The 15,558-nt window shown below is 36.1% G+C and overlaps 1 protein-coding gene across 4 annotated transcripts in view; it reads left to right on the top strand.

Moving 5' to 3' along the window:
* The window catches only part of TWIST1 (twist family bHLH transcription factor 1), a 79,949-nt gene that overhangs the window by 42,916 nt on the left and 21,475 nt on the right, over positions 1-15,558 (top strand). For 2 of the 4 annotated variants that reach the window (XR_010406508.1, XR_008505257.2), the window contains one exon: positions 12,687-12,801. The exons of the other annotated variants lie outside the window; for them this stretch is intronic. The gene's annotated coding sequence lies outside the window, so the exon portion shown is untranslated. The remainder of the gene's footprint in view (positions 1-12,686; positions 12,802-15,558) is intronic. 4 annotated transcript variants of the gene reach the window in all.

Raw genomic sequence — 15,558 nt, forward strand, 5'->3', positions numbered from 1 at the left:
TCATCTAACAGACTTGGTACTGTTAAGTGAAAAAGTGTAGAAATAGAATCCAAACTTGTTATTCCTCTTTATTCATCATGGGTGTTCAAAAACTGTGGATCAGTGCTAACATCATATTGACCCTTGTTAAAGCCCAAAGAACCCATAGCTACAAAGGAGATTCAAATAGAGTAAGGCTTGCTATTCACCTGGACTTCTATTTGCTATGTAATCTCAAGCAAGTTACTTAACCTCTTTGAGCTTCTGGGGTTCTCCATTTTAAAATGTGAGTAATAATAGCTTGTGAACATCAAAAGAAATATCATATTTTTAAATACATAATATAGCCCCTGACACAGGATAGACATTTGGTAATTTTCATTTGTTCCCTTACATTTTTCAAGATAATATTCTAAATAAAAATTGTCTTAATTAAGTTGGTCAGCTCTTATTAATTGGAATTTCAAGGTAGCAATGGGGCTAAAAATAATAGGAAGTACCCCCAATATCACCGGAATTGAGAGTTTAGAAAAGTAAAAATATAATTTGTGAACCTATAAGAAATTTACTCTTTTAACAGGAAAGCAACACCCTTCAATGGTTTTGGTTGCTTTCTGATGTATCAGAATTACTCTCCCAATTAAGTGGCAGTTACTGCCATTATACATCATTATGTTTAAATGGAGTATCTGGAAGATGTCTCAATTAGACAGTCCTCCCAATTAAGTGTGTCCTATAGGTTAATAGGAATCACTTCCTCTCCCTTGAATAGTGCTGTTTGGGAAAAATACCTAAGGCCCAATCATTAAAAGGTCAAAATTATGCTTTTCAGTTAACACTCCATAAAATGGAACTGGGAAAATTGGCCATGACTGCTGTGGTTTTTGTCAGTCGGGCTGCAAATCCATCAAGACAACTACATTCTGAGTTACAGTATGATGTACACTAGAGGCAAAATAATGCATAGGGAGATCAACAATACTCCTTAAAAGGGCCCCAAACTGGCAATTGTTGGAATAATTTACCCTAGTGAATTATTCAGGTTTGCTATAATTTATAAAATAATTTGTGATTTAAAAAAATTAGAGCAAAAAGCAAACTCTGAGGTGATGAATTCTAGAGGTGAGAAATTCACAGAAGATCGGTGAGTTCACAAATAATCACATTGTGTACAGTACAAAGCACTTTGCACTGTGGCATTAACTATAAAGACACAGGAAAATATTTCCTGGCCATGAAATAGAAGACACTGAACACTCCTTGACCGCTATTGCTGCCACTAATATCTACAGATACTGGTGATTCTTAAGTCAGAAACATGAATTTGGTTTACAAAATTTATAGATTACAAATGTCGAGGCTAAATGTTCTGGATGCACCTAAGAGATGGTGTTTCACTTGACTTAGACTACCTCAAGCTGTCTATAGTCTGGGAAGAAGCCACTGAAGGCAAACATATCGTGCTTTTTTCTGAGCTATGCTCTATACAGCCTTTCATTTCTTTGGCTAAGAGGATAAAAAATTTTCAAAGATTGATAAGAAAGGCTTTAGAAGATGAATCTTCCCCCCTCCCTGCAAATAACTGAGTCCCTTCAGTATACACACACAACAAGAAAATACAAGGGGAGAACATTTCCCAGGAACATAATGTCATCTTGCCAAATATTCTAAAAAATCACAGGATATTTGCATCTTTAAAATATCAGCACAACAGCCAAGAGTAGAAAATAGCAAAAAAGTTAAAAAATAGTCATTTACTTATTATGAACTCATAAAATTAGATTTTACATTATTGAAAGGAATGTACACACATTACATGTGTTAATGACATTTTTACCTACTCTCCTCTTTACCTCTCAGTAGCTCAGTCTATTCCTTGGTGTGCTTTGTATGCATCCTGAATATGTTTGTAATAAAGCTTTGTATATTCTGTGTAATTTCCTTTTCTCAAAAAACAGATGTCATTTTTCAGAGCTAAGGAATGTGACAAAAATCTTTGTTTCTTCATTTGGCAAATTTAATCTTCTCTGGTGTACTAGGTGATCATGATTCTTTATTGGCATTTTGTTTCTTTGTCAGAATATACACACATGCACACCTGATAAGGAGAAGCTAAATCAAGAATAACACTGCACGGTCGATAAGAAAGGACCAATATCCTGGGGAACTAGGGATTCCAATCTCTAGATCAGGTAAAATCTTGTAATTAATGTGAATCATTTTTGTGGATGGCTTAATAGGAAGCTTCAGGGATGTGAAAAATTAACCCCAAACCTATGTCCCTATCTTCTTAGAATGGTATTTTAAAAAGCATGCCCAAAGGGAAGCAAGGGCAAAAATGAACTATTGGGACTTCATCAAGATAAAAAGCTTTTGCACAGCAAAAGAAACAGTCAACAAAACCAAAAGACAACCGACAGAATGGGAGAAGATATTTGCAAATGACATATCAGATAAAGGGCTGGTATCCAAAATCTATAAAGAACTTATCAAACCCAAAGAACAAAGAATCCAATCAACAAATGGGCAGAAAACATGAACAGACATTTTTCCAAAGAAGACATCCAAAGGGCCAACAGACACATGAAAAAGTGCTCAACATCGCTCAGCATCAGGGAAATCCAAATCAAAACCTAAATGAGCTACCACCTCACCAGTCAGAATGGTGAAAATTAACAAGTCAGGAAACAACAGATGTTGGCGAGGATGCAGAGAAAGGGGAACCCTCCTACACTGTTGGTGGGAATGCAAGGTGGTACAGCCACTCTGGAAAACAGTATGGAGGTTCCTCAAAAAGTTGAAAATAGAGCTACCATACAATCCAGCAATTGCACTACTGGGTATTTACCCCAAAGATACAAATGTAGGGATCGTGCACCCCAATGTTTATAGCAGCAATGTCCACAATAGCCAAACTGTGGAAAGAGCCAAGATGTCCATTGACAGATGAGTGAATAAAGAAGATGTGGTAGGGGCGCCTGGGTGGCTCAGTCGGTTAAGTGGCTGCCTTCGGCTCAGGTCATGATCCCAGGGTCCTGGGATCGAGCCCTGCATCCGGCTCCCCGCTCAGTGGGAAGCTTGCTTCTCCCTCTCCCACTCCCCCTACTTGTGTTCCCTCTCTCCTGTCTCTCTCTCTCTGTCAGATAAATAAATAAAAAATCTTAAAAAAAAAAAAAGATGTGGTATATATATACAATGGAATATTATGCAGCCATCGAAAGGAATGAGATCTTGCCATTTGCAACGATGTGGATGGAACTGGAGGGTGTTATGCTGAGCGAAATAAGTCAATCAGAGAAAGACATGTATCATATGACCTCACTGATATGAGGAATTCTTAATCTCAGGAAACAAACTGAGGGTTGCTGGAGTGGTGGGGGTGGGAGGGATGGGGGGACTGGGTGATAGACACTGGGGAGGGTATGTGCTATGGTGAGCACTGTGAATTGTGCAAGACTGTTGAATCACAGACCTGTACCTCTGAAACAAATAATGCAATATATGTTAAGGAAAAAAAAAAAGAAGAAGAAGAAGATAGCAGGAAGGGAAGAATGAAGGGGGGGAATTGGAGGGGGAGACAAACCATGAGAGATGATGGACTCTGAAAAACAAACTGAGGGTTCTAGAGGGGAGCGGGGTGGGAGGATGGGTTAGCCTGGTGATGGGTATTAAAGAGGGCACGTTCTGCATGGAGCACTGGGTGTTATGCACAATGAATCATGGAACACAACATCAAAAACTAATGATGCAATGTATGGTGATTAACATAACAATAAAAATAATAAAAAATAAAAAGCATGCCCAATGGCACCACCCTGGAGCCCAACCTGGTGTCAGGAGCTTGTTGGAGCACTATGGTGCTGTTCAGACCTCATTTCATGGGAGGACACTTCAGCTTGCTATCAGCAGGCAGACTCCAGTGTCAGCTCCTTCAAGGTTTTCCTCAGCTACAGAGGACTATCTGGGTTATAGCCACACTTTTCCCAAGGCAGCCCATATCCAATGGCTTGTAAAGGTGTGACTGTAAAGGCTTGACCATTTCAGCTCAATGCTGGATAATTCTGAAGGGCTGTTCTAATTTCAGGTCTCCTTGTAGGGATGGCTGAAGTTTTCTAGAGCCTACATCCAAGTTTGACTTCCCCTCTGGCCTGTTCTGCTATCTCCCTCTCCCTTCCACAGGTATAATCCCCTAAAATGTCATCTCAGCCTCTACTTCCAGAGAATCTAACCTGCAACAAGCACAATACAAACTTGTTGCATTTCTGGGTTTCCGTATCTCTGTTTGCTTCTTTTGTTGGATTGTTTGTGTTTAGTGGCTTCTGTTAGATACTACCATAATTCTTAGGAACTATTTTGCCTAAAGATGTCTGTCCTCTTTGAACCATGTAACAAATCCTGTTCTAAGACTAGACAGTTTTTGGTTCTACGGTGCTATTATTATCTGAAATGCACTAAGTAGGATCCGTGCCTATTGGCACTTACAAAATAATTATCCACAAAGTTACTTAACTCATTTTTTAAAGAGATGGACTAAACTGCACTTTCAGGGGTAAATTTTTATGTATCCGAACTTCTAGAATTCGAGTAAAGCACTACATTTTAAATAATATTTTGTTATTTCTAATAATAAACTATTTTAAAAGAGCCAAGAATTAATGAATTAAACACCCAGCTAGAGAGCCCAGGGAAATAACAGAAAACTCCCAAAGAAAGTATAAATAATTAAAATAAATAAGAGCAGAAATTACTGAAATAGAACAGAGGTCAGCAACTATAGCCTGTGGGCCAGTTGGCTGTTTTTGTAATAAAGTTTTATTGGAACATAGCCACACCAATTCATTTAGTATTGAACATGGTTGCTTTCATACCACAATGTCAGGGTTGAGTAGTTGTTATAGAGACCATATGGCCCACACAGTTGAAAATATTTACTATCTGACCTTTACAGAAATAGAAAATAATTATGATTCGGAGAAATAAAAAAACAAAAGTTTGAATCTCTGAAAAGACACATACTGACAAACTTTTGTTGCGTCTGACTAAGAAAATGAGAGAAGGCATAAATAAGCATTGTTAGAAATGATAAAGGGGACATAAACAATGTATAGTAAGAGGAAATTATGAAGAAATGTTTGTCACTAAATGTGAAAACAGCAGCAGTGACAAATTCCTAAGAAGGTGTAACTAATTAAAACTGCTAAAATATAAGACATATGAATGGTCTTGATAACATTACAAGAAACTGAGTTGGTAGTTAAAATTTTTCCCAAATAGAAAACATTAGGTCCAGATGGTTTTCACAGTCAAGTTCTTAAGACACCAAAGAAACAAAAAAGCTGATATTATACATTTTTTTCCAGAGTCGAGAGAAATAGAAAACACTCCTCTATTCATCTTAAGTTGCTTAAGTAATTATATTCCCAAATGTAGATGAGGGCACAAGAAAGGAAAATTATAGCCAAATCTCACTTAGATAAACACACAAAAAATATATTCTGCAATTAAATATGACTATTTAATGAGATCTTAATTCCTACTTTACCATGGATTTTTTCCTAATTAAATCTACTCTTCTCTTTCTTAAAAAAAGAAAGATAAATGTAAAAACTTGATAAAATATTAGCCAAACCCCCCTCAATTCATGTATATAAAAATAACTCATGACGTAGGATTTATCATTAGAAAATCAATTACCTGCCATCATATTAAAACATGACAAGAGAAAGTCATATGATCATCTCAGTAGATGAATGTAAGAGTTAATTTTACCTGTTAACTTGATTGGGCCATGGGGTGCCCAGATATTTGGTCAAACATTACTCTGGGTGTTTCTGTGAGAGTGTTTTGGTTGAGATTAACATTTAAATCATTAGACTGAGTAAAGCAGATGCTGTTCATAATGTCAGTGGGACTCATTCAATCTGCTGAAGTAAATAAAACAAAAGGCTGACCCTCTGCTGAGAAAGAGAGCATTCTCCTGACTGATGGCCTTCACACTGGAATATCTGCTCTTGCTTCCCAACATCAAACAGATACTGACTTTTCCCGTTTCTACAGCAGTCTGTCACCTTTCAGACTCATACTTGAACTGGGACATTGACTGCAAATGTTCGACTTGCCAGCCTTCATAAGTACATGAGCCAATTCTTATTCCCAGTTAATATATAATTTCAATTAGAAAGAACAGGTGTTGATGAGGATGCAGAGAAAGGGAACCCTCTTGCACTGTTGGTGGGAATGCAAACTGGTGCAGCCACTCTGGAGAACAGTATGGAAGTTCCTCAAAGTGTTAAAAATAGAACTACCCTACAATCCAGCAATTGCACTACTAGGTATTTACCCAAAGGATACAAACCAGCAATTGCATTTCCAGGTATTTACCCAAAGGATACAAAAATACAGATTTGAAGGGATACATGCTCCTTAATGTTTATGTCAGCATTATAAACAATAGCTAAACTATGGAGAGAGCCCAAATGTCCATCAACTGATGAAATGGATAAAGAAGATAAAGATATAGAAGATGTGATTATACATATATATATATACATATATATACACACATACATTCTTGTGTGTGTGGGTGTGTGTGTGTGATGGAATACTACTCACCCATCAAAAAGAATGAAATCTTGCCATTTGCAATGACATGGATGGAGCTAGAGTATATTATGCTAAGCAAAATAAGTCAGTCAGAGAAAGACAAATACCATATGATCCCACTCATATGTGGAATTTAAGAAAGAAAACAGAAGAACATATGGGAAGGGGAAAAGAAAAAAAGGAGAGAGGGAAAGAAACCATAAGAGACTCATAGTGATAGAGTACAAACTGAGGCTTGATGGTGGGGAATGGGCTAGTTGGGGGATGGGTATTAAGGAGAACACTTGTTTTGATGAGCACTGGGTGTTGTATGTAAGTGACGAATCACTGAATTCTACTCCAGAAACCAATATTGCACTGTATGTTAACTACCTAAAATTTAAATTAAAAATATATAGTTTCAATTCAATTACAATAAAAACTTCAACAAACTTTTTATAGAACTTGACAAGTTGACACTAAAATTTATATGCAAGAGCAAATGACCAAGAAATGCTAAGATACAACTGAAGAAGGACAAATTGGTACGACTTGCTTCATAAGATATTAAAAGTTATTATGAAGCTATAGTAATTATGATAATGTGATATCTGTGCTAGGGCTAGAAAAAAACAATGGAACAGATACATCTACAATAGGAGAAATGCATAAGAATGTTTGCAACAGTTTTGTTCACACTAGCAAAAAATATGGAAACAAGGGTCCATCAATTTGATAATGAATGAATGAGATATATTTACATAATGGAATATTATATATACAGCAACTGAAACGAATGAACTACTGAAACAAAACAATATGTAATGTCAGCAATATAATATTATATGAAGAAGTGTCAAAACTGCAAACATTTTATGCTTTTTACAAATTATAAAAAGAACTAAAATAAAGTATATCTTGAAGGGATATTTATGGATGCACTAAGTCTATAATAAAAAGTAAAACATGGGAAGAATGATAAACATAAGCTTCATGAAGATGGTTACCTTGGGTAGAAGAAGCCATACAAATGAAATGGTAGGCAAATTATATCATTAAATTAGGTAATTTTCAAGATCTTAACTTTTGTTTTGGGTGCTGGATTTTAGGTAAGGTAAATACACATACATAAATAGCTATATAAATAAAAGCAGACTGCAACGCTAAGAGCATGTTACATACTAAGGATTATGATTAAAATTTTACATGTCCCAACAGATAAAAGATGAAAATAAAATTCTGATTTGATAGTGGAATCTCTAATAAAAGATCTCAGATTCCTTTTAGAAATGAATGCAAATCAAATTGAAATTACTAAAATGGATGCTATTTTTTGTTTATTGTTATGGTAAGTGTATATTGCCTATTATTTTATTAGAATGTAATTCTATAGCTTTAAATCCTAGATGCCACATATTTAGCATGGGCAAAAACTTATTCTGAAAAAAAAAATGCACCTCAAATAAAAGAGATATTGAATCCATTTTTGATACACTTTCTTCACTAGGACGCTATACTCACTTAACTTTTGTCCACTTTGTTATTCCTTTTCAATCTCTTCTATTCTTTCCAACCTGAGAGAACCATTTGAAATTCACCATGATTAAATCTTTGGTTCTCATCTATCTATACTTACTCCCTTGGTGTTTTCCTCCAAATGTATGATTTTATTTATTTATTTTTACAGATTTTATTTATTTATTTGAGAGAGCATGAGCTGGGGGAGGGGCACAGGGAGAGGGGCAAGCAGGCTCCCCACTGAGCGGGGAGCCCAACATGGGGCTCAATCCCATGACCCCGAGATCATGACCTGAGCTGAGGTCAGATGCTCAACCTACTGAGCCACCCAGGCACCCCCACCCCCACAAATGTATGATTTTAAATAGCATCCGTATTTTGGTGACTCCAAATTGTATACTCCTAACCCAGGCTTTTCTCCCAACTTTTACCAGTTCATGGGTGCCAGTTATTAAATATTCAGGAATTTTGCAAGCCATTTTTCAAATCTTTGGTAGCCTGAGATTAACCATAGTGGTAGTATTTTACCATGGAAATAAAACCTACCCTAATGAGCCCATTTAAAACTGCAATTTTCGGGGTGCCTGAGTGGCTCAGTCGTTAAGCGTCTGCCTTCACCTCAGGTCATGATCCCAGGGTCCTGGGATGGAGCCCCGCATCGAGCCCCGCATCGAGCCCCGCATCGGGCTCCCTGCTCAGCGGGAAGCCTGCTTCTCCCACTCCCCCTGCTTGTGTTCCCTCTCTTGCTGTGTCCCTCTCTGCCAAATAAATAAATAAAAATCTTTAAAAAATAGAATAAAATAAAACTGCGATTTTCATACTCTTCCTCCTTAACTCCTGATTCTCCTTATCCGATTCTATTTTCTTTTTCCTATAGCATTGCCACCTAATAGCTTACTGTTTAATATATTTGTTACCTTTATTATTTGTTGACTAGCTCTGCAAGCTAGAATATAAGGTTTACTAGGGCAAGGTCTTTGATTAGTTTACTGTTATAGCCCAAGATACAGTATCTGACACATAGTAAAAACTAAATAAATATTTGTTGATTGAGTGAATGAAAGAAAAGACAAGGTGCTTTCTCTCACTGTGGGACAGGCATAAGTAAAAATTATAAGTAGCTCTCAATGTTTTTACATCGAAAACTTTAACTTGAATAAATGGCAAAGTGAAGGCAATGACTTTTCAAATTGCTTGAAAGCAGGTAGCTGCCCTGGCCTTGACCATTACAAAATTGTAAAGAATATTAGAGTTGAGATACAGCAAATTATACCTTATTTGTACATTTTTTTCATAGTTTCATTGCTGGGGTTTCCATCAGCAAAGACTGGACTAAGTATAATGTTCACTGCAGACAATTTCACTGAGAGGCAACCGAAAGAAAAATGTATGCATACACACGTACATATCCAAAAATCCTATACTCCATTTAACAACCCTTTCTCTGAAATTATGTGTTTAGTTACTTTACTGTCTGAAGCACCTACTTTACAGTGGCTATGTATTTCCACTCAACACAGCATTTAATAGACTTCTGATTTTTTGGTCTTCCTAATGCGTAACTGAGCTTTCAAATGACTCCAGCATGTTGACCTGATAAGGGATATTTGAAAATGTAAAGAAATGACAAAATAAAAAAAAAAGCACCTCATAAATAATGTACCTATACAACTGTTTCTTGATCAGATGTCACTGAGATCTCTTATATGCTAGTGAAAGTGATTTTTCTTTGCAGTATGCTTTTAAATGTTCCCTTATTGGTCTCTCATGTACTCTCTAGTCAAAGAATAGCTTAAAGTCATTTTCATATTGTGACTTGGGATGCCAAAGCACTAAATTATACTCACTTAATTACATTTCCCTAGCTACAAATGATAATAAAAACAGATCAAGTTCATGTACTTTGCTTATGTTCTTCTCCAAGGTCAGGAAAACAAATAATAATTCATAAATATTAAGCATTATATTCATATTTTTTCTTTTGGGAAATAATATTTTATATAAACTAGAAGTTTTATATCAAACCAAAGCAATGGGAGGAAACTCTTTTACAAAGAACAATGTTTATAAAGGTACCTTACCCTTATTTCCAGGCACTTTGAAATTCAATTAAATACCTAAAATGCCTTTCAAGAATCTTGAATATGTTTCTCAGAAATTGTTTTCTTTTTTTTTTAAATATAGAGAAGCTCCCCAAATTGTTATTTCTTTGGATGATTACAATGTCTGTGGGGAAATATTATAGACTAATAAAGTGAAGCCTCGATTGGGAAGGGATTCGTGCAAATCAGATTGCATATCAGAAATAAGATTCAAAATGTTTTGTGATCAAGATACTAAAGTCGTGAACTCTCTCATAAATTTAACATTAATTTATAATCAGTCAGGGACCTTTGTTCAATGAGTCTCATGCTTACAGAATTCCACCACTCCAAGTTCTTTTTCAGATTACTCACAGTCATTTCTGCCAACATTACTATGGACTCTTTTCAAAATTATAGGTATTTATTGTTCTAAAGTGTATCATAAAATCTTAAATCAACCTGCTAGCCTAAAGTCCATGATATTTCATGACTTAAGCAAATACCCAGAGTTGCTGCAAGTCATTACTGTGGCCGCTCAAAATCCAAAGGCACTGAGCCTAGCTCAGGACTCAAGCTGGATGAGATGGAGCTTGCTGGTACCCAGTGGTAGGGTCAGCAAAGGTTTGAGGGCTTGTGAATTTTAGTTTGATAAATATATCAACAAAACTGTCTGCCAGTTATTATTGTGCGGGTCGTGTTCTGAGACATTTTATCAGTTAGCAATATATTCTGCTGCAAATAAGTGAAAATCTACAGCATAAAAATCATGGGCGTTTCTTTCCCTCTGTAACATGAAAGTCAGTAGTAAGCTGTCCAAGGCTGATGCAGATGCTCAACAACACTGTCCGGGATGCAAGCTTTTGTACATTGCTGTACTTAGTATGCTTTCATCCTCCTGCTTGTCATTTCTTGGTCACAACACGACTGACGCATCTGCAAGCATTATGTCCACAATCCAGGCAAGAAGAAACTAAGAGGGTCAAAGATCTATGCCAGCCATGTCCCCTCCTTTTTGTTGGGAAAGAAAAAGCCTTTCTAGAAGCTCAGCCCAGCAGACTTATTCTTACAGCTTGTTGGCTAGAAGTAAGTTGCATGACTACTTCCAGATCAATAAGTGATCAAGGAGAATCAGACAACTACAATGGTTTAGACCAAAGGAGATTTTCTTCCTGGTTTAGACTAAAAGTCTCTGGGATCAAGGTACTGCAGGCATCACCTGAACAACCTACTATTCTGTCAGTGGGCAAAGGTTATTGGATATTGTATAGACAATGGACACATACTTTCATACCCACAGTTCTGCCTTATTCTTCCTCAAATTAAATCACTAGCATTAGCAAATAGCACACAAAGCCAAAGGACAAAGTACAGCAGGGGTTGGCTGAGAACATGCGTAGGCATCCACTTTCATTTGCTCCCTAGGTTTCAGGTAGAAAGTGTTCTAAATGACATTTGGATTTATTCATAAGTTGATTTGTACGTATGCTTCAATTCCATTGTATAAATGAAGTACAGTATTCAAGACCTTGGCTTAGATTCTCAATTCTGACATTTATTAGCTATGGGGCTCTTTGAGGCATATTAACTAAACCTTAGTGTTCTCATTTATAAAACAGGAATATTATAATTTATTTTGGGAACCTATATCATAGTGTGATTATAAGGATAAAAATCTTTAATTGCAAAAATGCCACAGAGTCTGTCACTGCCAATAAATGTTTGCAGTGAGTATTGCTCAGTTATTAGTATTCCTATGTTCAGGACTTATTGAATGACTAAAGTGACCCCAACTTCCCATTCACTGTGTAATATTTAAGGTGGGAGGAGTGGGGAGAAGCCATAGTATATCCATTTCAGAAATTCTGGCCTCAGTTAAGTTTGTAACTGTGCTTACTAATTTTTTAAATATTAGCCTATTGCTCACTTATCATGTAATTACAAAACTTAAGACCAAATAAACACTTCTCAACAAATTGGGGACCTCATTAGGAAGCAGGGGTATTCCAGGAGGTTTTAAAGGCTAGAGGAAAGTGGGATTTTCTTGGATAATCTACCAAGGCAATTGTAATGTAAATTGCATTTTAAAATTTAATGTGAAAACAAATAAATAAAAATAAATAAATTTATATATGTAAATCAAAGTCTGAGCTATTGCCTATAAAGAAAAAGTCCATTTTTAAAGATATTTTTAAGGCAGTCATGTTAAACCTAGAGCAGATGCCACCCTCAGCCCATTAAACAAGTCACCAGATAGCTTCATTTCTAAGTTAGCATAGCAGAAATTATGACTGTTTGCCACAATAAAAGCAAATCACATAAACTTATCACAGATAAAAAATAAAAAGAAAAAATAAAATTCTTCAGAGAGCAAAAGGAATTACATATGAAGCACAGAGAGCCTTGCAGGAATTCAAATTGAGTGACTGAGAGAGTATAAGCATTGCCCATAGCTCTGTCAGTTTCTCAGCCTGCTTTTTAAATATGGTAAAAATAACCCTCCCAACTAATCATGTCTTGCCACAGGGATTTCACTCAATACCACCAAAAGATCATTGAGAGGAGAGCCTAAGACAACCAACAAACCATCCAAGCTTTATTGAACATCTATGTATAAGACACTATGCAAAGGTTGTTGAGGGTAAGTTTTATATTTGGTTATTTATTAAAATTTATTAACTAAAGTTAGTACTGAAAACTGCTAATTGCCTTCTCTCTTTGATGCTAAAAATGTAAAATCTGTTATAGTTTTTATACAAATTTTCCAAGGGATTAAGAAAGGAAAACATTTGAAGTTACAGAACATTCCAAAGAGTGGAAGACAGCTTGCTTGGATTTTCTCTAGAACTTGAAAAATCTAATTATTACATGTGGGAAAAGACATGTGGGAATAGTATGACAGGGCTTCCCTATGTTCACTACTTAGACAAAATATACATCTTTATATAAAATGTGTTCCTTTCTATAAAATATGTTCCTTTCCTATTCTCCCCAATGTTCATATAATTTCTGTGTTCCTAGTTGAAAATCTTTCAACTTGTCTCCATCATTCTGGATAAGAGTTCCTAGTTCATAATCCAGTTCTTTTGTATAGTTTTACTAACATTCATTATGTCAAGAGAAGTTATTACTGCTTTCCTTTCTGTGACATCATCTTCCTCCAAGTTGGCCTCTCTAAACCAACACTTTGCAAATCCTTTTGTGGTAGAGTGCTAACAATTTGGGCTTACTCTAGTCAAAAACTGGTCTTCTAAACCCTTCCATATCCAGCAGTTATTGCCTTCCCCACCCAGCACCCTGAGTAACCAACCATTCTGTCAGTCATTCCTGTCTTCCAACATGCTTTCTTACCTCTTCTTTTTTCATCCTCAAACCACAACATCAAATTTCTTTCAGTGTTGGGGCACCTGGGTGCCTCAGTTGATTAAGCATTCGACTCTTGGTTTTGGCCCAGGTCATGATCTCAGCGTCATGAGATCGAATCCTGTGTTGGGCTCTGCACTCCGTGGAGTCTACTTGACCCTCTCCCTCTGCTCCTCCCCACACTCTCACTCTCTCTCTCTAAAAAAAAACAAATAAAATCTTTTAAAAAATTTCTTTCAGTGTTAAAGCCAGTGCCTCAAATGTCTGTCTTTTATGATAGCACCTGCTAGATCTGAGAACCTGAAAGTCTAATGAGAGCATGTTGGAGAATTTTCCCATAGAAGCATAGGCTCTTTTCTCTGAGGTAACACAAGGATATATACAGGGTCCTATAGAGACCATGTCTTTTCCCTTGTCCAACCCAGCGAATAATCCCCTATTAAGAAATACTTAATACCCTATTAAGTAGTACTTAATTTTCTGAATTCTTATTGACCTAATCATAAGCTGTAGCTTCTTTTTTCTTATCTTCCATATGTAAAATTTTATGTAATTTCTTTCCCTTTTCTTCTTATCAATTTGCCATAGCTTAAACATGAATTATCCATGTACTGTATGCTTAGAAGGCCACTGAGCTTTGAAATGGCAGTAGGGATAAACAATCCCCTGGTGGCAAAAAGTTGTATTCCCAACTCCAAAACCTCTAACAAAATAGTAAAGTAAAAAAAAAAAAAAAAAGTAAAGTCAATATTCAAGAAGGATGTGAATTATTTATCTGTTTCCTACTCATATTCTAATTAGTTTCCAATACTATTATTGAATTAACATGCATTTAATAAAGGTGTTTTAAACATCAATTATCACAACCAGAAGTAGACCAACATTGGGGTGTCCTATACTAATTACTGAGGACCACTTCAAACTGATTTAAACCATTTCAAGATTTTGTTTTAATATTTTATTTGATTTACATTATTTAGCATTTTATTTAATATTTTAATTTAACATTTTAAAACATTAAGGGAGTTTGAGGTAAACCAATTTTCTATTAATAAATCTTATCTTCATAATTAGGAATTTATTACTTAGAATACAAAACGATACTTCAAATTTGAGAATATTTGAGATTTTTTTCTTTTTTTTTTTGAGGTTTTTTTTTATTATGTTATGTTAATCACCATACAGTATATCATTAGTTTTTGATGTAGTGTTTCATGATTCACTGTTTGTGTATAACACCCAGTGCTCCATGCAGTACGTGCCCTCCTTAATACCCATCACCAGGCTAACCCAATTCCCCACCCTCCTCCCCTCTAGAACCCTCAGTTTGTTTCTCAGAGTCCATAGTCTCTCGTGGTTCGTCTCCCCCTCCGATTTCCCCCCTTCATTCTTCCCTTCCTGAGATCATTTTCATTTCACAAGTTTTCCATCACTCATCATCATATAGCATCAGTCACTCACACTCACTAAAGATAGAGATAATGTTTAAATTTTCTTTCCCACCAACTGCCCCAGCCCCAGCTTCCACAGAGCCACGGCATATGCTATTTTTCCTCTTTTTTAAAAAAATGATTTTCTGAACTAAATATATTTTTTCAGAGATAAATTAAATGGTTTCCATGTTCAAATAAAAATATAAATCACCTGTTCCTGGTTACCTGGCCTGAGGCTACCGACTTCAGGAAACTATGGCTTTGTTGGTTGCGGGAATTAGGACCTATAGCAAGTGGCACCACATAACCTACGTGTATCTGTGGCAAAATTTTTCAATAGAGACAGGAGAGTGAGGGTAATGAGTGTGTTTTATTTCTACTCTGGGGTGCTATCTGTTTCAGGGAAATCAGGGCCAATTGACCTTTTGCCAGTTATGTAAGAAATCCCATGTGGAAATCTGTGTTAGCTGGCATCATATTACTGTTTTTTCCAGTGATATTTTAGTACCTTTTATAGTTGGCTTCCAAAGAAGCTGCCTAGTTAGACTACCCCTTAATATGATTCGGCTCACAACAATCGTAGTTATCGAATTAACATTCCG

This window comes from Mirounga angustirostris, unplaced genomic scaffold (genome assembly GCF_029215605.1).
Source record: "Mirounga angustirostris isolate CCGP_5_RB_7025 unplaced genomic scaffold, mMirAng1.0.hap1 SCAF_12, whole genome shotgun sequence".
In the NCBI taxonomy this organism is placed as follows: Eukaryota; Metazoa; Chordata; class Mammalia; order Carnivora; family Phocidae; genus Mirounga; species Mirounga angustirostris.